The sequence below is a fragment of the Rattus norvegicus genome, chromosome 13 (genome assembly GCF_021556685.1).
Source record: "Rattus norvegicus strain SHRSP/BbbUtx chromosome 13, alternate assembly SHRSP_T2T, whole genome shotgun sequence".
Taxonomy (NCBI): domain Eukaryota; kingdom Metazoa; phylum Chordata; class Mammalia; order Rodentia; family Muridae; genus Rattus; species Rattus norvegicus.
The window spans coordinates 103,170,453-103,192,684 of record NC_141546.1 but is presented as its reverse complement, the minus strand read 5'-3'; the positions used below and the strand labels follow the sequence as shown (position 1 = coordinate 103,192,684).

At 43.9% G+C, this 22,232-nt stretch overlaps 1 long non-coding RNA gene across 1 annotated transcript in view; it reads left to right on the top strand.

The window, feature by feature from the left end:
• LOC102548648 (uncharacterized) overlaps window positions 1-22,232 on the top strand; it is a 132,100-nt gene that overhangs the window by 109,272 nt on the left and 596 nt on the right. The window contains exons 3-4 of the long non-coding RNA XR_015635774.1: window positions 20,071-20,205; window positions 21,251-21,548. This is a non-coding gene — a long non-coding RNA (uncharacterized LOC102548648). The remainder of the gene's footprint in view (window positions 1-20,070; window positions 20,206-21,250; window positions 21,549-22,232) is intronic.

Sequence of the window (22,232 nt, the reverse complement as noted above, 5' to 3'; positions counted from 1 at the left end):
TTAAAGTTCTGAGGGCGTGGATTCTGGGTCTTGGCACTTCCAGCCCTGTAGATTTTCCTTAAGAAGCAGCAAATGAGTCTGTGTGGACTGGTACCATGGTGGCGACTCACACCTGTAATCCCAGTGTGCAGGAGGCAGAGGCAGGGGGTTCTGAGTTTAAGGACAGCCAGGGCTACACAGGGAAACCTTGTCTCAGAAGAAATAAAGAAATCAAGAAAAGGAGAGAAGGAAGGAAAGAGAGAAAGGAAGGGAGGGAAGAAAAATAAATAAAAATAAAAATAAGACAGCCATCCATCAACACAGAGTGGGTAATTAAGTCAGCTCAAGTGAGTTCATTCTATAAACCAATGATTCTATGAAAAAAGTTCTTGGAACATAAGATGTCCTGTATAATTATTTAGGCACATTTTTAAGATTTATTTTTAAATTTACATGTATTGTGCCTACATGTGTTTATGTGTACCCTGTAAGATCAGTACCCATGGAAACCAGAAGAGAGGGCAAAAGATGTCCTGGCATGGGAATTACAGACAGTTTTGAGCCCCCTAACATGGGTGCTGGGGACTGAATCCTGCTCTTCTGTAAGAGCTTCCAGCACTCTTAGCTCCTGAGTCCTGTCTCTGGCCCCCACCCCCACCTCAATTATTGGAAAGCTTCTACTCCATCTCCCTCAGAAGGATAAAGATTTTAAGGTGCATTTAGTGAACATTTCTGTCTGCATAGGCACAGCTCATCAAGACAAGTAAAAGAGTAAACCAGATTATCATCTCTGCAGATATTTCCTGAGGTATGGTTATTTATTATTTGTGATTTCTCTTTTTGGATACTTTATGTATTTACATTTCAAATGTTATCCTCTTTCCCCCCCCATTCCTCCTCCCTCATCCTGCTTCTATGAAGATATTCCCACTCCCACGTCAATGCCCTGGCATTCCCCTACACAGGGGAAACGAGCTTCACAGGACCAAGGGCTTCTCCTCCCACTGATGCCAGACAATTCCATCCTGTGTCATTCATATATATATATATATATATATATATACACATATATATATATTGTAATTTCTATCGAGGCAGTTTCTGAGATGTTACCTTGCTTAGGCCAAGTCATGGAGACACTTCCTGGTATTGTTTTTGATCTGTTGATGCATATATGTAAACATATACGACACGTTATTTCAAGTCTTTACCTCTTATTGTATCTTAAATTGTTGCTCCAGACAAGCCAAGACAGACAGGATACACATAGAATGTATAAGACAGCAGGCAAGAAAAAAATTCCTTGGTAAACATTGCAGCTAATTGCATCTGATCTACTAAGAACATAAAAAGTAAAATATGTTTTTAAAAGTACCTTAATGAGGTATGGCTCAGCAGGTGAGGGCACCTGCCGCCAAGCCTGGTGACCTGAGTTCACTCCTTCAGAAGTAGGAGACGGTACTTTCTATTCGTCCATGGTAGATGGCGAGAACCAGTTCCTGTAAGTAGTCCTCTGACTTCCATATGCACCCCTCGGTGCATACGTGTGCACACACACACACACACACACACACACACACACACACTTAAATTCACAAATAAATGGAAAACACTTAAAGTATATTAATTAAAAGTATCTTTAAATTCCCATTTAGTTCTCGTTTCTGCTGGAATCACACAGTTGTACTAAATTTGCCATTTCTGTCTTCCCTGGGGACATTTTGTCCCATAATTTTGTCTCCTGATTTATTTTTCCATTTTCAAAAAGCACTTTAAAAGCCATTGACCCTATCCAAATTCAGTTCACGAATAAGAGCCGCTGACGGTCAGTCACTAATCGATCGGGTTCAAAGTGTATCTCATATTTATTCCATTCTGTGCTACCTCCCGATCTGAGTTTCTGAAGCGTTACTTTTTATAGAATACTGTGGCAGTGTGGAGTGAAGAGCATTATCTTTGTGAGAGAGTGGGATGGGAGAGAAGAGGTTTTGGGTAAGCTGTTGGATGGATCAGGTCTGGCAATTACCATGAACCTGGAATGTTAGGTGGACGGCTGTTCTCACTTCCGTTAGCATCATCCTCAGTCTGCAGCATCTCAGGGAAAATGCTATTTTGAAAAGTCCCCCAGGAAGACTGCACAAAGCCCAGGGAAGCAAGTCGCCCTCTGAGGACAGTGGCAGGATCGTGAGGATCTGCTGAGGGACAAGCCTTGAGGGAAGAGAGTATCTGAACAAGTCCCTTTCTTGAACCTTTTTTTTTTTTTTTTGGTAAGGTCCCCTAGAACGTTTAGGATTTTGTGCCTAATGTTTTCAGCGTTATCAGGGATAGAAGCCAGAGCCAGCCAAAGCAGGGGTTGAATCCAGCTCCTCGGGGTCCTTCCTGATGACTTTGAGCTACAGAACATTATCTTCTAACCCTAACCCTAACTCCTTCATTGGGCTGACCCAAGTGTTATTCAAGCAGCAAGCCTCTTCCCAGAGGGGCTGGGGCAATCTAAGCTTTCACTACATTACAGCATTTAGTATAAACTTTGTACTTTTAAGTCACAGTGATCAAAAAACCTTGTCACAGACAATAAGATCTACACAGCCAACTTCTTGCTCAGTTCTCTCCGGCCCTAGACTGAACGTTCATGTGTGGCGTCACCAACTAGTCATCAGAATATGTGGAAATGAAGAGGGGCTGGAGTTATAGCTCAGTCAGAAGAGTGTTTGCTCTGCATGCCCACCCCTCTGGGTTCAGTCCACAGCCCTGTGGAAACTGGGCATTGTGACATGCATCTGTGGCCCCAGCATTCGGGAGGTGGAATAAGATGGTCAGGAGTTCGAGGTCATCCTCAGATACATTTCTTTTTTTTTTTTTTTTATTAACTTGAGTATTTCTTATATACATTTCGAGTGTTATTCCCTTTCCCAGTTTCCGGGCAAACATTCCCCTCCCCCCTCCCCTTCCTTATGGGTGTTCCCCTCCCAACCCTCCCCCCATTGCCGCCCTCCCCCCATAGACTAGTTCACTGGGGGTTCAGTCTTAGCAGGACCCAGGGCTTCCCCTTCCACTGGTGCTCTTACTAGGATATTCATTGCTACCTATGAGGTCAGAGTCCAGGGTCAGTCCATGTATAGTCTTTAGGTAGTGGCTTAGTCCCTGGAAGCTCTGGTTGCTTGGCATTGTTGTACTTTTGGGGTCTCGAGCCCCTTCAAGCTCTTCCAGTTCTTTCTCTGATTCCTTCAACAGGGGACCTATTCTCAGTTCAGTGGTTTGCTGCTGGCATTCGCCTCTGTATTTGCTGTATTCTGGCTGTGTCTCTCAGGAGCGATCTACATCCGTCTCCTGTCGGTCTGCACTTCTTTGCTTCATCCATCTTGTCTAATTGGGTGGCTATATATGTATGGGCCACATGTGGGGCAGGCTCTGAATGGGTATTCCTTCAGTCTCTGTTTTAATCTTTGCCTCTCCCTTCCCTGCCAAGGGTATTCTTTTTCCTCATTTAAAGAAGGAGTGAAGCATTCACATTTTGATCATCCGTCTTGAGTTTCGTTTGTTCTAGGGATCTAGGGTAATTCAAGCATTTGGGCTAATAGCCACTTATCAATGAGTGCATACCATGTATTTCTTTCTGTGATTGGGTTAGCTCACTCAGGATGATATTTTCCAGTTCCAACCATTTGCCTACGAATTTCATAAACTCGTTGTTTTTGATAGCTGAGTAATATTCCATTGTGTAGATGTACCACATTTTCTGTATCCATTCCTCTGTTGAAGGGCATCTGGGTTCTTTCCAGCTTCTGGCTATTATAAATAAGGCTGCGATGAACATAGTGGAGCACGTGTCTCTTTTATATGTTGAGGCATCTTTTGGGTATATGCCCAAGAGAGGTATAGCTGGATCCTCAGGCAGTTCAATGTCCAATTTTCTGAGGAACCTCCAGACTGATTTCCAGAATGGTTTTACCAGTCTGCAATCCCACCAACAATGGAGGAGTGTTCCTCTTTCTCCACATCCTCGCCAGCATCAGATACATTTCAAGTTCAAGTCCACACTGAGAACTAAATGAGATTATGAAGGAAGAGGGAAGGGGAGGGAGGCAGGGAGAAAAAGGGGGAAAAGAGCATTCAGTAACTACTCGAAAGAAACAAACTTAGGCTACAATGGAGATCAGACTATGACAAGTAAATCTAGTCCTACTTTAGCGTGGGCCACCGTCAGACGCAAAGCTGGCTCTTCATGGCATACCAAGTGCATAGTGGGGTTGAAGGAGTGTGGAGAGGCCTTTCTGAAAAGATTGCTAATTACCCATGGAAGACCTGAGCATCTGAGGATGGTGCCCTCACCCAGAATCCTTGGATTTGCCACAGTCACTTGTGCATCATAAGTTAAAGGTGGCGACTCAGCACAGACTACAAACCTTCTGGAAAATGTAGGACACATTTCCAGGTTTATATAATATGTTGCTTTAAAAGCTAGGTTTCAGCTTTCCAATGCAGAGACAGACGAAGTCACCAAGCAGATTCTCATGTGGGTGCTGGCTTCTGATACTTTCTGGTAAGTCTGCGTGCTGTGGGTGTGGTCTGGGCTCTGAGGCGGAGGAGGGGCGGGTCGAAGGAAGCCGAGCAGTTCTAGGAGTTGTGAGGAGTCACCAGGCAGATGTGACCTGCTTTATTCTCTCTAGAAAAAGGCAGGCTGGCTCACGGGCATAAACAGGCACACACAGGGACCCCTTCTGGTTCGAGTGCTGTATTTATGTAGACTCACAAAAAGGTGCCATTTTCTGGAAATGATTATATAACAGATTTATCCACATATGTCCATTATCAGACATCTTTTCTCTTTTTTTATTGGATATTTTCTTTATTTATATTTCAAATGATATCCCCTTTCTTGGTTTCCCCTCTAGAAACCCCCATCCCATCCCCCAGCTTCTGTGAGGGTGCTCCCCCACCCACCTGCACACTCCTTCCCACCTCCCTGCCCTGTCATTCCCCTACCCTGGGGCATGGAGCCTTCACAGGACCAAAGGCCTCTCCTCCCATTGATGCCCGACAGTGCCATCCTCTGCTACATATACGGCTGGAGCCATGGGTCATTCCATGTGTTCTCTTAGGATGGTAGTTTAGTCTCTGGGAGCTCTGGGGGTCTGATTGGTTGATATTGTTGTTCTTATGGGGTTGCAAACCCCTTCAGCTCCTTCAGTCCTTTCTCTAACTCCTCCATTGGGGATCCTGTTCTCAGTCCAATGGTTAGCTGTGAGCATCCACCTCTGTATTTGTCAGGTTCTGGCAGAGCCTCTCAGGAGACAGCTATATCAGGCTCCTGTCAGCATGCACTTCTTGGCTGGCAACTGCAATAGCGTCTGGGTTTGGTGACTGTATGTGAGATGGATCCCCATGTGTGGCAGTCTCTGGATGGCCTTTCCTTCAGTCTCTGCTCCACACTTTGTCTCCATATTTCCTCCTGTGAGTATTTTTGTTCCCCCTTCTAAGAAGGATTTTAGCTGACCGTTCCCCAGGCGTCCAGTGTTAGAGAGTTTTAGTGCTTTCTGGATACCCATCTTGTCACCATGTTGTCTAAATGCTCACACTGCCCTTCCCACCTTTGTTTCTAATGTGGAGAGTAAAGAAATCACCTCTCCGGCAATGCCCACTGAACTGTGTGATAATGGATGAAAGAGGTGATCCCACCCGAGAGGCAGGGGCCGTGCTTTGGCATGGTGTGTGGGAAGACAGGGAGATGCTGCAGCTGCAGGACGTTTGGCGGTCACCTTGGAGGACTACTTTGCTTCAAATCCTGAGGCCAAGTAAAAATCTTAAGTAGGGGCACCAGGCAAGCAGGCTGTGCCTAGGTTTATTTTCCTATCGCTGTGGTGAAATTCGGAGGAGAAAGAAATATGGTTAAAGAAAGATGGAGGGGTCTCTCTGGCTCACAAGGCCTCGGGTCACAGGGCCTCCATCCTGTCACATGATATCTGCAGTCAGGAAGCAGGAAGTGGCTGGTGCTGGTGCCCAGGCAAGCTTTGCCTTTTAATTCACTCTAGGGCTCCAGCCATGACACCGTGACACCCACATCTAGGTGGGGCTTGCAACTTCAACCTAATCTAAAACCCTCTCCCTCGTGGATGCACCCAGAGCTTGGTCTCCCAGGTGAATCTAGGTCCTGTAATCACTTCTTGTCGATGTTTTTAATCGTAACAAGAAGAAAGGAAATTAAGGCAGTGAACCTTGTCACCAATGATCGAAACCCCACTTTGAACAGTTTAGCTTGGATATGAGAGAACCTCTGTGTGAGTTCAGCCTTGGGCTTGGGGCAGGCGATGCCATGGGCTGGGTCTAAGAGTAGTGGGGCGGGCTGCCGCCCTGATGCCTGCCAGTCAGTCAGTCAGCTACACCGTCACCAGTCCGTGAACGCAAAACTTAAACAGCACGATTCTGACCTCTCTATGTCCGTATTAAAGGGTTGGCGTTTGTTTTTGTTTTGTTTTGTTTTTATTTTTTTCTCCTGAGGGGTTCTTCCAGTTCAGAACTATACTTCCAAGCCATGAGCTTCTTGCAAAGCTCCCATTCAAAACCAAGTCGAAAGTCAAGTGTTTGTGTTTGCCGTGAGTCTCCAGCAGTGGGCAATTTATCCTTGACAACTTACACGTTAAATTTAAGAGACGGCACTCGCTAATCTAAATTCTTCACAGGTTAATAGAAATGAAGTTGAACGAAGGCACTCATCAATATGGACGCTGGTTTGAGTCAGTATGCTCTGTACTATGATATGCCACTCGTGAATATAGGAAATTATTATAAAATCAAACCCATATTGCAGGTCGAAAAAGGAAAGGGGAGTTTTGCGTCAAATCACAGGTGAAGGAAAAGGGTATCTGAATGTGGACCCCAGACCCGATGTTCCTCAGTGGCAGGAAATTAACTTACTCCAAATTATTCTAATATCAGATCCCACGGCTTGATTATAATGAACAAGGAAGAGAAGCTGGCACTGACGTGCCTCTCGGCAAATGCAATTTAGCTACCCCTCGTGTTTGAAATGAACCTGTCCCAACAGGCCACTTGTTGGGGTTTTAATGGGAACTGTCCCTACAGACTCCACAGGGGTGTGAACAGCTGCTCCCCAGTTGTCAGAGCTATCTGGGAATGGGGAACCTTTGGGCGCCTTGAGTTTTATAGCCCAGGCTTCCTGCTCACTCTCTCCTTCCTGAATGCCAATGTGTAATCAACTACCTGGCCCTTCTCTCCTGCTTCCGTGCCTTCCCAGGTGATGGGAAAAGCCCCTTGGACTGCTACAATAAACCTTCCTAGTGGCTTCCTGTTGGGGTGTTGATGACAGAAAGTATGGCTCTGAGAAGACCTGATCCAGCAGTACTGAAAGGGAAGGAGAAGCAGGAGGAGGACAGGCAAAGGGCATTTCATGTCCACTTTGTCAGCCACAGGATGTCGCCTCCACAGAGACACCAGGGGTCCTGAAAAACCAAACTTTCTCTTCAGACTTAGAGAACCCAAGATTCTCAAGCTAATAGGCAGAGGCAAGTTTGAGGCCCAATTAACTTCACCTGGGGAGTTAATTGACTATTAAGGCTCAGCAGGTCCGTCCATTCCAAGGTGGTTTCTCTGGATGGAAAAAAGTCTTTAGCCCTTGTTTGGTGTGGGTAAGTGCACAGGATTGGAGCAGAAAAGAAGGCAAGGGGACGTTTTAAACAAGCTTTCTTTTATCAAAAGAGGGGGCATGGCTTTTAAAAACACAGATACATACACACAGTGCTCCATATTTTTATTGATTCAACCCATTGTCTTGAATTATATCGCATTTCAAAGGCGCCAGTTCATGTTGAAAGGGAATTCACAACCCAACAGGTTTGGCAACACATTGATTTAGTTGGGTAGATGTTAAGAGCATTTCAGTGTGTGTGTGCATGCATGTGTGCGTGTGTGTATGTGTGTGTATGTATGTGTGTGTGTGTCTGTGTGCACATGCACACATGTGTGCACAAAGATAAATATTTGTATGCATGTGTGTGGAGTCAGAAGGCAGCTGGAGCTGTTGTTTCTCAGGTGCCATACACCTTTTGTGAGGCAAGATCTCACTGACTCCACCAGCCTGACTGACTGGCCAGCAGGTCCTCGGGCAGGAATTGCGAGCACACACCATCATACCTGACATTTGCTTTTAAACATGGGTTCTGGGGTTTGAAACTGTGTTGTTGAGCTTACAAAGCAAACGCTTTAGCGGGTGAGCTCCCTCTGCAGTCCCCACCAGCAGCTTTCAGTCACCACTGCGCCCACCTTGGCATGCTCCACTCCAACGGGAGGATGGCTAACAAGTGTGGCAAGTCATATTAGACTGAGCAGATGGCGGTTTGGCTTCATCCGGGAGCCCTACAGAAGGATGACGTCACCCTCACAGTTCACAGCTTGGCAAGGGTGGTGTGCTTCAACAGTTAATTATTTTCAAAACATTAAATTTGTACCAGAGGGTAATCTAGCAATATGAGTGCAATATAAATCCTACAGACCCGGGGGTTCAAAGTGTCTTCCAGAGAACTAGCCACTTCTTGATGCATGAAGGGCGGGTACTAAAGAGATGTTTGCTGAATGAATGGGTGAGGGGATGAGTGAGAGGTTAATGACGAGGGTGTGGGTTCAAATACAGTGAGTGTGAGTTTCGGGTTATATGAACGCACTGACTGCAGGGGCTCACACTTCCATCCCATCTTGGAATGGGGCTGTAAGGTGAGTCATAGCCCTGAGCTGGAAGGCCCTCATTGAGCCCTTTGCTGTTCAGCTAGCAAGACTAGATGGCCTCTGTGAACTTTTCAACCTTAACATTTGACCCCCCAAAACCTACCTTTCATGTCAACCTGAGTTTACATGTCACAGAACAGTTGTCCCTGAAGCCTCACTTCCTACTGTGGCGTTGAAGGGACATTCTTTCTTGTAAAAGAAGTATAGATTATACTGGCCTAGCAGGAGCCAACAGGAAGTCTATGAACTCTTCATAAGCGGGAATCTTGTTCCAACATAGAATAAGATTGCCCCTCCTTACTCTTCCTGTCTTTTTAGCGAGTCCACCAGAACAGCCTCCATAGCAATCCACATATTGAGAATCTCCGTGAAGAGGACGGAATGGGTCACAACCATTTATAGTCCATCCATAGTCTCCTATGCCTGATCACATTATAATCCCTAATAACTAGTAAGTGGCACTCAGAAACACTTTCCCAAGGTGTGATTGTATAAAACATGTTATGTTCACACACAAAAGAATTAGTATTAGCTGTATTCTTGTCAAATCACCTTTATTTAAATGGGGTGAGGAGAGATGGCCTTAGGGGTAAGAGCATTGGCTGCTCTGGCAGAAAACCCAGTTTGGGTTCCCAGCACCTACTTGGTAATTCACAGCCATCTGTAACTCTGGTTCCAGGGAATCTGATGCCCTCTTTTGGTCCTTGCAGGCCCTGCACACATGTAGTTCACGTACATACATGTTGGGCATTAGTGCTTGTAAAATAAAAACAAGTAAGTCTTAAATATTTTTCTTGAAAAAAAGACGGATCTTCGCTAATGATACATTTCAAAAACCCAAAATTTGGGAGATCACACCTAAAGGCAGTAATTCTCGTCTGCATGATCTTTTAAATGTGAAAAGCCTTACTAAAGTCTGAAACTAAATTCACATTGAATCACTCGTGTTAGGAGCTGCATGTGCGGTCTTTGATGAGTGTTTTTAATGTAGCACCATGTTATCTTTGTGTGCCTGGTCATGGTTCTGGTCTTCTACACAGGGTAAGACGGGGAGAGTGATGGCAGACAGTCAGGAAATGGAGATGCCTTTGAAGTTGGAATTGAAATAAACCAGAACCACAAAATCCAGACAGAAGGGAGATCTGGGCTCTGGAGACCACTCTGTTAGAATCCCCCCTACTCCTCAAGCTGCTGTACTTCAGGACAAGCTCCTGTCTTCTGGCTGGTTCTTCCCTTTCTTCTTCTTCTTTTCACTTAAGCTTCTAGCCTCAGGCAAGAGGTCTCTATTCATGGTACAGGCTCAGTGCACGCTGTTCAACCGGACACGTTTCATATCCTTTTAATCCTATTATGTCGTCTGAAGGCTAAAGTTATTATAAAGCTTTGTTATTCCCACAGAGGGGGGAAAAGTCTTATCCTTGAACTTAAAGGTGTAAGGGAAAGCCGGGTGAGCGCATTAGGCCCCTGCAAGTGCCTCATTATCTCCGCTAAGGAAATGAATGGTTTTCTGATGATTCTCCGCTGTTTTCCAGCATGAGGTCTGGGTTTCATATTTACTGACCTTCAAACCGGTTGACAGATTTCCGCAGCAATGTTTAACAATAAGAAATGAATCACGGTGGCTGCCAACAGCAGGCTGTTGATTGTTCCTACTCTGCGTGGCCCTGGCTGTGGTATTTACTATTCTCCACTAACAAAAAGAAGTCCAAGAGCAGATTAGCGTCCATTAGCCTACGAACTATGCCAGACACACAGTGTGTTCGATAGTATTGGAATTAGAGAAAACGAACAGGGAGCTGAAGGTGAGAAATTGGCTCCCTAAAATAACTTCTAACTAAAGTGCCCATGGTTCTGTATTGGATGTCTATAGATCCTGGAAAACGTGGACCAGCTTTTGCCGGTAAAGATTCTGTACTAATTGACTTTGTTCATTTCTAAAAGATTTGCTTGCTATTAATTTTACTTGTATGTATTTGCTTCCGTGACTTAGTGCACATCCCTGGAGCACAGGAAGTTGACTGTGGATCCTGTAGAACCGCAGTTGCAGGCAGCTGTTAACCTGGAATGTGGGAGCTCGGCATCGAACCCGAGTCCTCCTTAAGAGCAGTACGCCCTCCCAGCCGCTGAGCCATCCCTCCGGCCCCTAATGTTCTGTTTTCAAGAAAATACAGATATGGGAAATGTGCTTAATTTTACTTTCTCTCTAATGCTCTCTCTCTAATGACTGGCTTCTGTCATTCCGTGTTCTTTACGCACAGGCCAGCTCTTCAGACATGAGCGGGGTCAGCTGCCTGTGCCTCGGATCTACGTACTTTTGAGGCATAATTTAGGGTCTGTAGAACATTGTTAGAAAAGTGAGGATGAAAAGTCGTTTTTAAAACCACCGAAAGGTTGCCGACGTGTTTGAGCCAGAGGACATGGCTTTTCCGTGGTCGCTTCGTGCACTGAGTCCTTCCCTGTGATTATCATGCTCTGCTGGTGAATATAATCAAATGAAACATAGGGCAGTGGAAGGTGACCCACATACCAATTACGGTGGGTAATTGTATTCAATTCAAACAAAGGGGGCCGGTGAGCTGGTTCAGTGGGTAAGGGCCCTTGACACCAAGCCTGACTGACAGCCAATAATAGTATAAGAGAACCGACTCCTTCAGGCTGACCTCTGACCTCCAAACAGGTGCCATAGCATAGGCATGTCTGCCACATACATACATATACACACCGAAGACATACTTAAGTTAAAATGTTGACAAAAGAGTTAAAATGCTTGCTGAAAGCCTAAGGAGGGCCTGGAGAGATGGCTCAGCGATTAAGAGCACTGGTTGCTTTTCCAGAGGTCCCCCGTTCTATTCCCAGCACCCACCTGATGGCTCACAGCTGTCTGAAACTCCCATTCCAGGGGATTTGACACCCTCTTCAGGTCCCTGCAGGCCTGCACAGACATGCTGCATGGACATATATACAGGCGAGAATACCCATACACATACAATAAATAAGCTTTTAGAATGCTTAAGCAAAGCCCTCTGGGTGTTTTGCCAAAAGGAAGCAGAGGGCTGAGGAAAGTGTCAGAACGAACATTTTTTTTTCCAAAATGCAAAAGAGTTATGAAAGAGAGACTGCAATCTCATGAATTCTAAAAGTAACTGGAGCTATTATACATTTCCAGTATGTACTTTGACTAAAAATTTCAGCTTTCTTTATCTCCCCAATATTAGAGATAATGTATATGAAATTGCCTTTTTTAAAAAAGAACTATGTGTATCTAAACAGAACTTTCCTGATGTAAAAATTTGAAGAGCTTGGCACGCATCACCAAGACGAAGACAACAGTAGAGTTCCCTTCCCTGAATGCGTTTAAAAGTAGAACAAAGAGCCATCTGGCCCCCTTCCCGAGCAGAGGGTTTATCGGTCGGCACAACTTCCAAGATGCCTGCTCATTTCACTGTGGCACAAACTGTCTAAGCTTGCAGGATTAATCCCGGCACCCTACAAGCTGTCTTGCATTTGGACTTTTTATTTCTTTTCTCTGTAGCAAGGCAAAACCCAATCTATGTAGCAAATGATAACTCTGGGCTTTAGACTACAGACTTTTCCTCCTTATTTCTTTGCCGCCTTAGCCTAAGATGAGTAACAATGTTTCACCCAAGGGAGCTGTATTACATCCTGTTCCGAGAACAGAGCAATCGTGTTCCCTGTTGTTGATACTCTCTGATTACTGCCCACTTGTGCTTCCTAACACTGCAACATCAGGATGGATACAGGATCTTTGTACACTCATCATAGTGATGGTCAGGTGTGGAACCTAAAAGCACATGGACTCCCTGACCAGAATGTGTTGAAGCCTAAAAGTATATTACTTTTATCAGTGCTGTGGTAAAATAACCAAAAAGGCAACTTAAAAAGAGAAAGGTGGGACTGGAGAGATGGCTCAGCCGTTAAAGACTAGACTCATGGGTTGGGGATTTAGCTTAGTGGTAGAGCACTTGCCTAGCAAGGGCAAGGCCCTGGGTTCAGTCCCCAGCTCTGAAAAAAAGAAAAGAAAAAAAAAAAGACTAGACTCATAACCAAAAATATAAGAAGAGAAAGGCATATTTATTATTTGTGGTGGTTTGAATGCATGGCCCAGGGTGTGGCACTATTGGGAGGTGTGGCCTTGTTGGAGGAAGTGTGTCACTGTGGGGGTGGTCTTTGAGACCTTCCTCCTAAGAGCCAGTCTGTGCCTAGCTTCCTTTGGATGAAGGTGTAGAACTCTTCCAGCCCCACACATGCCAGGATACGACCATGCTCCTGCCTTGACGATAATGGACTGAACCTCTGACCCTGTAAGCCAGCCCCAATGAAATGGTATCCTTTATAAGAGTTGCCTTGATTTGGAGTCCGTTCACAGCAGTAAAACCCTAAGACATTATTATTCAACTTTTGAGGATGTGTACAGTTCATTATGGGGAAGAAGCAGTGGCGGGAACTGGAGACAACATTTCATCTGTAGTCAAGAAGCAGAAAGAAAGGAATGAGGGTGTCCCATTATCATTCTCTCTAGTTCTTCCAGAACTGAGCCCATAATTAGTGCCACCACATTTAGAGTGGGTCTTCCTCCCTCAGTTAACCCAATCTAGAAACACCCTCACAGACATGTCCAAACATTGTCTCCTACGTGAGTCCAGATCTGTCAAGCTGATGGTCAATGTTAATCATCACACCTCTCTTTAGAGAATAATTCATGGGTAGGATCTCACCAGGCTAATCAACACGAAGCAATTTTTTACTGTCATTTTCAGTTCAAGTGAGGAAATTCAGGAGTAATGAGCTGTGTGACTATGTGCTTGGTCAGTTACCTTGGAGCATAATGACTATGTAATCTACTGCCCAATCTAAGATCCTTTGGAGAATAAAAGAAGGGTATGGAAGCCTCGTTAGTATTAGTTCTAACAACATGCAGACATAGACAGACAAGGGGAAACAGGAAATGTACTGTCCTTATCTGAACCTTTGCTCTAGTGCAAAAATACAAGAAGGACCTCCAGTGGTGACAATATGGTAGAAAAGATGGTCTTCGGTCCCACTTATTTGCATAAAGGAAGTTAATGGGGTTGGGGAGCTGAAGGGATCACAGCTCAGAGCACTCAGTGCTCTGCAGAAGACCCACGTTCAATCCCCAGCACCCACATGGTGGTATATAACCATATGTGACTCCAGGCTCAGGGAGATGAGACATGGCCTTCTAGGGCCACATGTGGTGCATTGACATATACAAAATAATAAAATAATTCAAAAGAATTGTAAAGAAGCTAACGGGAAAATGAAGACCACAGCCTTCATTTTAAAAGCTCTTTCTTTTGACATAATGTGTAGCATCCTTCTATTTTCATATCAACAATGGACGCCTTTTCTATAATTAAATTCATTCTTGTTTTTATAGCTTCCATTTGACTGAGTCTTCTTGGAAAACTTTGCATAAATCACTCTGAACACAGCACAGTAAAACCTCAGCAGCCATTTGTTCACTCTCCGATTCCTGGGGCAACGTCGACTTGGCACGGCTGAACAGTTCTCAGCCTGTGACTGTCTAGGAAGTTATAGCGAGGTGGAGCTGGCTACTGGTGTCATCTCATGAGCTCCCGTTCCTGTGTAACTGACACATAACTCTGCCTGCTAGCCAGGACCTCAACTGCTCTGCCAGCCAACACCATGTGTAGAAGGTCTCTGTGTGCAACCTGGGCTTCCTCACAGTAAAATCTAGGTCTAGAGAGCATGTGTGGTTTGAAAGAGGAACGAGCTAGCTGTCCCTACTCTTGGTTGTCACATAGAGCTATGTTATGCTGGGTGATGACAGTTTTGAAAGGAAGGGGCATAAATGCCACTGTTTGACGGAAATTGAAAGATCAGGTAGCATGAGCCCATGGTGAGTGGGAAAAACTGATGTGACATCTTTGGAAAAGACACTGTGTGCAAAGGAAGTCTAGGAGATGCAGAAGAAAATTTAAGAATATTTCAAATGTTGTCTACAACTTCATCATTCTCTCTAAATAAGTTAGAGGAGATTTGGGTGAACTTATTTTAATTAATTAAACAATAAAGATCTCAAAGAGTCACAGAAGCACATAGCTCAAATACAGTAGAGGAGTGGTTGTCTCCATTCTCAGTGAAGTTCATTCAATCCCAGCCTTCAACTTGTCTGAACCCCGCCATTGTCCCCGAAACATCACCCTTACTGTTCATCTTCCTTTCCTGCTGTTCATATCTGACACCAGCCGAGTTTCTCTGTATAACTCAAGGCACCCAATTCAAGTCATAAAGTGTTTTTCTCAGTTGCCACAGAGTGAGTGTTTAAGTATTTCTACAGAGACAAAATGGTGAATAGAAAATATCCTGCCTCCCTTTAGAGACATTAGATCAAAGCATGTTTTGTGTTCATGTCATTCCTCAGTAGTTTATGACATCTTCTAACTTTATCCCAAAGAAACTACTAATATAAGAGCCATTAACATTTCCTTCCATTAGCATTGAGTTTTGGACTAAACCCTGGATTCTTGACCAATCCAAACCCAGGAGTGAGGGGAAAACCTAAGAGATTCAGTGACTTGATGTCACAGGGCCTTCAAGAAAGTGTAGAAGATGACAGAGACTCCTGCAGTTGGTACAGCTGTCCTCACTCAGGGACAATCATAAAAATAACACTGACAATGTATTACTATTAGAACTGACTTTAAGTTCCTTTATAGGACCTTTAATTCTGAGAATGAATTTTAGGTCTCAAAAGAACTTGTGTCAGTATTAGTTTGAGTGTGGAAAACAGCATTTTGGATAGATCAGCATCAGTCTATTTCTCCATATTCTCCATCATGAGGGCTAACTTTACCTGTACTCCAAACCAGCAGGGTTTGACTTCTTGGGAATAAAAAGTCAAGCCTAAAATTGTGATTTCCCCAAGGTTATTTTGTACAGAATCTCCATTCCAAATTCTACACTCAAAGTCAAGCTCAAAGCAAGCTCAAGAGTGGTAGGTGTCGAGGAGGGACCCGACGTTAGCAGTGAACACAGGACAGCAGTGAGGTGGGAGTGAAGTGCACATTGCCTATTTGGTGCCTGGGATCAGAGAGGCTGTAAGACAAGAAGAGAGGTTAGAAATCAGGACCTCCAGGCTGGGTGAGAAGATTTGTATGAAGTGCCTGGTTTTGAAAAAATTATGCTAATCCAACCCATCCTTGAGGATATATAGAAGTAGTTGGAGCCCCCAAAGCCATGGTTTCTTGCCTTCTTAATGGCATCTGATTGGATTCTAATTGCGAAATCAAGTTATAAGTTCATTCTCACTCTGGCTTGGGAAGAAGGTGTTCGGAAATAGGTCATAGGACATTTTCCTGAATCATTTCATCATAGTGGGAAGGCTGCCAAATGCCATGAACACCTACCCAGCACTCCCTTTAGTTGACCAGCTTTCATTTAACTAAGTGTTTGTGAAATGTGTTTGGTTTTGACATTGTATATTTTTAATACAGCACTATGCTTTTATTTCTAGAAAACAAAGCAAACAAACAAACAAACAAAAAACATGGCAGTTGTGAGCAACATAGTACTGACTAAAAGGAAAGGCATGAGTTAGAATTCTGAATCTACAACTCCCGAGGATTTCTCTTCCGATGGAGTATTTAGCTACTCAGAGCATTTTTCCTCAACCGTAAGACCAAGCGAGAGCCGAGTGCCTGCTGACCATTGCTGTACCATGAGCACACTTAGTGTCATGTGGTTTTCATAGCAAGTATCTGACTAAAATCTATAATTTCATAGGATTATGAGCAGCATTTGATTGTGCAAACAAAGAACTTCCTTGAGAGGAGAAGATTGGAGAGAGATTTAAATGTGCAAAAGAGTTTCCTGTGCAGAAATCTGCTTAATAGTGATGTGTATGGTCTGTGGACATTCCGATTAAGAAGATGGATTTGCATGATTTTCTGTGCTGTTCAGCAGAGGCGGGAGAGCTAAGGGTTTGGCTTCCCAAGTGTGGTGTCCTCAACTAAGAGACATATCTCCTCCCAGCCTCAAGCCTTGGCCTGGCAGTGGTTCTGCCTCCTCTCCCTCTTCTCTAGGTCACTTCTCTGAGATCAGTGAGGACTTCCGTTTCTACGTCATATTTTCTCAACGGCCTGGCTTCTTCAATCATCTCCTAACAAGACCTCCTGGTGCCTTGAGGACTCTGGTCTTGTCGTGCTTCAATGTACTCTACGATAATAGTGATAACTAATTATAATTCTTTTTGCTGGACTTACAGCCCAGTGTCAATCTTGAAAGAACCTCGCCGGTAAACATGACCCCCACTTAAAAATGTCTTTTAAGTGAAAAACTGATTTTCTTTTTTTCATTTGGCTATTTGCAAAGTATTTTGCTAAGGGAGCTAAGCGATGACTCACATCTCTCAGGGTTCAAAAGCAGCTCCTTTTGATGACTGAACTATACTTCCTCTCGTGACCTTCACCTTCCACTGAAATGGGTTTCTTCATTTCTGGGTCACTGCAGCATGAATTTCGTCACTCACTGTCTAATCTGGCGTGCTCTTTGCACTTTACGCTGTGGCATTTCTAACAGCCCAACTTCTTTCTGTTGCCCCGAATAAGCCTCCCCTTCAAATTCAGTCTCTTGGTTACCATTTCTTTGATCTGTCTTCTCTTCCCTCCATTGGCCGGAATCTTACTAATAAGATGGTGCAACTACTTTCAGTTAGGTCCTCTCAGATTGACAAAACTAATGTGCGCCATCAGTTTCAACTCCACAGTTAGTTTTCTCCACCACAACCCTAGAGTGACAGGCTGTGCTGGAAGGGGTATTGGGTTAGCACATTGTCCAGCAGGCATGCATTTATTCTGAGGCTGCTCTACAGTAGACACTTTACAGGGAGGTTCATATCCAGTTTCTGTCTCAAAAAGGCCCTGGTCTGGTAGGAAACACAGCCTTAACACTTTAGTGAAGGTAGATAAAGGGCCATTGACATCCAAGAGGTCGTAGGGTATAAAACCATTGTCATTAGACAGTCACTGTCTCAGTTAGGGTTAAAATTGCTGTGATGAAACACCATGACCAAAGCCACCTGGGGAGGAAAGGGTTTGTATCATTCACAGTTTCGTAGAACACTTCATCATTAAAAGCAGTGAGGGCAGTAACTCAAGCAGAACAGGGACCTGGACGCAGGACGTGATGCAGAGGTCATGGAAGGGTGCTGCTAACTGGGTTTCTCCTCATGGCTTGCTCAGCCTGCTTGCTTATAGAACCCAGGACCACCAACCTAGAGATTGCACCACTCACAATGGGCTGGGTCCTCTTCCGTCAATCACTAATTAAGACAATGCCCTGCCTGCAATGTGATCTTATGGGTGGATTTTTCTCAGTTGAGGCTTTTTTATCTCAGGTGATTTTTGTGTCAAGTTGGCATGGAATTATTCAGCACAGTCACCCATGACAACAGTCAAACTAGCAAAAATGACACAAGAAAAACCAAGGGTCCTGTCAAAGTCTTACACTGTTGGGGAAGTGTGACTGTGTAACCAGGACTCCAGAGTTAGAGTTGAAACACCAGGGACAACTGTTGACAGGAGCCACCACTGGTCTTGTAACAGCACTAAACTTCCTTTGGGAATTCATCTTTCTGTCATTCTGCCCGAAGCTGATAGGAAAACAATGACTAAGGAAACTTTAATAAGAATTTCCTGAAAACAGACCCTCTCTTTGCAACTGGACTTGAACCACTGTAATCTTTGAGCCGTTGTGCACAGTCTGACAATAAAGTGTGTGCACGACAGGTGGCTTTTTGAGTAAGTCAGGTTTCTCATGGTACTGCTTGAACCCCAAATTAAGCTGTGATTGACACCTGCCCTATCCTAAGCCCATTTAAACCCCAAATTAAGGTATGATTGGCACCTACCCTGTCCTAGGCAAGTTTAGGATTCACGAACCTTATAAATTTTTTCTTTTGTCCTTATCCAGTTTGATTTGATTTTCTTCTATTACTTTTAAAGGAAAGCAATCTTGCTAGACAAGTATAGCAGAGAGAGAAGACAGAGTATGCTGATGAGAAGAGCATTTCCTACAGACAGGATTATTTAGGCAGATTTACTTCAGGCAGATTATTCAGACAAGATTCCAGATTTGACCTCATTTCCTGTGTGATCGGAGACAAGTCCCTTAATATCTCTGTACCTTAACTTCTCCTCGCAGAAAATGAGAAGAGCGATTGTTTCCACCTCACAAATGTTACTAGGATTAGATAAAACAATCTCACGTTGATCAGATGGAGGTAATCTGAGAAGTCTGTGGGGCAATGGGGCCTGGAGAAGTAAAAATAAGGATTTTTACTAGAAAAAGAAAGCAAAACTTTTTTCTTTGAAAAATGGTAAAAAAAAAAATCAAATGAGGAAGACAAACAGGAGCTGAAGAGACACATAGAATGTGCTTCATCTTTGAGCTCCATCCAATGGTGAGAGGAACAGAGTGAAGGTAACCAGAAGAAACCTTTTAAGAAGCGCTGACTGATTCATAAACCAGTCTCTCACATACAAAAGAGACAGAGGCGAAGGTGACCTTTGTGAGCATGGTCTTGGGCTAAGGCCTGGAGCAGAGGAAGCTGTAGTTTGTGTGAGGAATGAGTGTGTAAGAAACTAATGTCTAGGGAACAAAGGGCAAAGGCAGGACTAGAGGCCGGGGGAGTCCTTCTCAGCTCTGGGAGAACAATCAGCTTCTTCTCACAAGGGACTGTATCCTGTTCCTCTAGAAGCTCCTGAGGTGCCTTCCTGTGACTTATGGTGGCTTCTCCTCCAGGTTGGAGGAGAAGGAGGTGTCTTGCATGCAAGTGTCCTAAAAATATGCACACCATGATTGATTGTAAATCCCATCTTCCGTTCAGTGATGAAAGACAGAGGGAAAAAAATGTATGCCCTGCTGCTAGAGACAGGACATAGACTCTAGCAAGATTTATACCAGAGCCAAAACATCTGAGAGACAAATGAGCATAGACTATTCAAGGTAAACTCTGACTGTATTAGAACATTAACGTGTACCTCTCAGGCTCTCTGAGTATTCTGAACTATGCATACAAAACTCTGCCATGGTAAGCTTTCATATTGGCAGAAATATGGAAGCAGTCTTAGCTGTTCATCAATAATGGAATAGTTAAAATTACCTGGGGAGTAAAAAGTCTATTTTAATGCTATTTAAATGCTCTAAGAGTGAATTCATTTCATGATTTTAAAAAACCTTCAGCAGGTACAGTGGATGTAGGATCTTTAGCATGCTGTGTGCTTTTCTACCACCGAGCTACACCATCAGTCCTAAAACTCTTTTCTTTTTTTTTTTTTTTTTTTTCAGAGCTGGGGACCGAACCCAGGGCCTTGCGCTTGCTAGGCAAGTGCTCTACCAGTGAGCTAAGTCCCCAACACTAGTCCTAAAAACGCTTATGTGCTACTACTCATACAGAGGGGCATGTCCAGATCCTAGCACTTGGTAAGTAGAGGCAGGAAGAGTACAAGCTGGAGGCTAGCCTGGGCTATATAGCAAAACTACCCCAAGAACTAATAAAAAGGGAGAAGGAGAGATAATAATACTATAAAATATAGAAATATTCTGTATACATAAAAAATCAATAAAATTAAGCTATGTATCTATGTTATGGAAAGGTATTGGTAGTATAGGGCCTTAAAATTGTAAACAAACAAACAAACAAACAAAAAACCCCACATATTGTCTATGTCATAGGTGCTTTGGATTTTTTGGTTTTAGACAGGGTCTTTTGTAGACCAGGCTAGCCTTAAATATGTAGTCAAGGATGCCTTTGACCTCCTATTCCTTGTCTCTACATTCCAAGTGCTGTTTATGGGTGTGTGTAGCCACACCCAGATTAAGAATTCCTTTTTATTTAAACTTTGAGGCCTGGGGATGTAGTTACAGTAGTAATGTTCTTGCCTAGAACACGAGCCAGCATTATATGTCATGTGTGATAGTCTCAAAATATAGCTTATACATATACCAAATTCTTTCTAATAATAAACACACTATACAGTGAAATGCCAACCTTTAAGAGCCCCTTTCTATAGATTTGCCCTTTGAACTGTTTATCAAGTGATTAGAATTTTTTCAACAAAGATTATGGACAGAATCAATACTGATAAAGTTCTGTACCATGCCAATTCAGCACGGAAACACTAAATGATTGTGGTGTTACTTTATTTAAAAATAGTTTTAAATGTGGCTGGAGAGATGGTACAGTGGCTATAAGCACTGGCTGCTCTTGCAGATGAACTGGGGTCGGTTCCCAGCACCAGCCGGGTGGCTTACAACCACCTCTAACTCCAGTTTCACAAGCTCCGATGTCCTCTTCTGGCCTCTGTAGACACTGCATGCATGTGATATCTTTAAAAAAAATTATTTCTTAACATTGTCACTCTTAAGTGTTTAAAATGGCATACGCATGACGTACAGACCAGAAGCGAATGAGAATCTCATAAGCTAAATGAAAGTTTACCTCTTGACTTTTTTCTCCCTGACTCAGGTAAACTCGTCATCCACTCTTAAACCTCGAACACCACACGAGGTCAATTTTGTTCTAAGCAACTAGAAGATACCAAGAGATCTCCTAAGTATTCTTAGACAGCGACGTGCCCAGTGTGGCCCTCGGAGCAGCTGAGTAGAGTGGGCTGTCGTGTGTCACCTCGACACAATCCAGAGTCAGCAGAAAGAGGGAGCCTCTGTTCCAGTCTTGCCTCTGTTAGACTGGCCTATGGGCATTTTCTTGATGAATGGTTGATGTGTGATTCCCAGCACACCGTGGATGGTACCACCATGAGCAGGTAGGTGTTTCTGGGTTGTATAAAAAAGGAGACTGGGGCTGGAGAGATGGCTCCATGGTTAAGAGCCCTGACTGCTCTTCCAGAGGTTCTGAATTAAATTTCCAGCGACCACATGGTGGCTCACAACCATCTGTAATGGGATCTGATGCCCTCTTCTGGTGTGTCTGAAGACAGTGACAGTATACTCATATATATAAAAAAATAAACAAATCTTTAGAGAGAGACAGAGAGACAGAGACAGAGAGAGACAGAGACAGAGACAGAGACAGAGACAGAGGAAGCAGACTGAGCAAGCCACAAAGAACAAGCCAGTTTTCAGTGCGCCTCCATTGTTTCAGTTACAGCCTTGACTTCACTTCATGATGGACTTAGCTGTTGATTGAATGAAACGCTTTGTTCCCCCAAGCTACTTTTGGTCATTCTTTTTACCACATCAGTAGAAAGCAAAGTAGGACCTCGTTGAACCAATGAATTTTTTGGTTTGCTGGCACCGTGTCTCACAAATCCCTGAAGTGTATTCCTGTGCATCTCGAACAGAACAAGACTGAAACGCCTTCCTTAGGAGTAGGGATGAGCTCTCCGCTATCTATTGGAAAAGAGGTTTGTCCTAGAAATAGAAATTGGGGTTAGAATTAGAAGCAATGGCAGGGCTCCCAACATTCCACTGCACTAAATAGGGTAGTT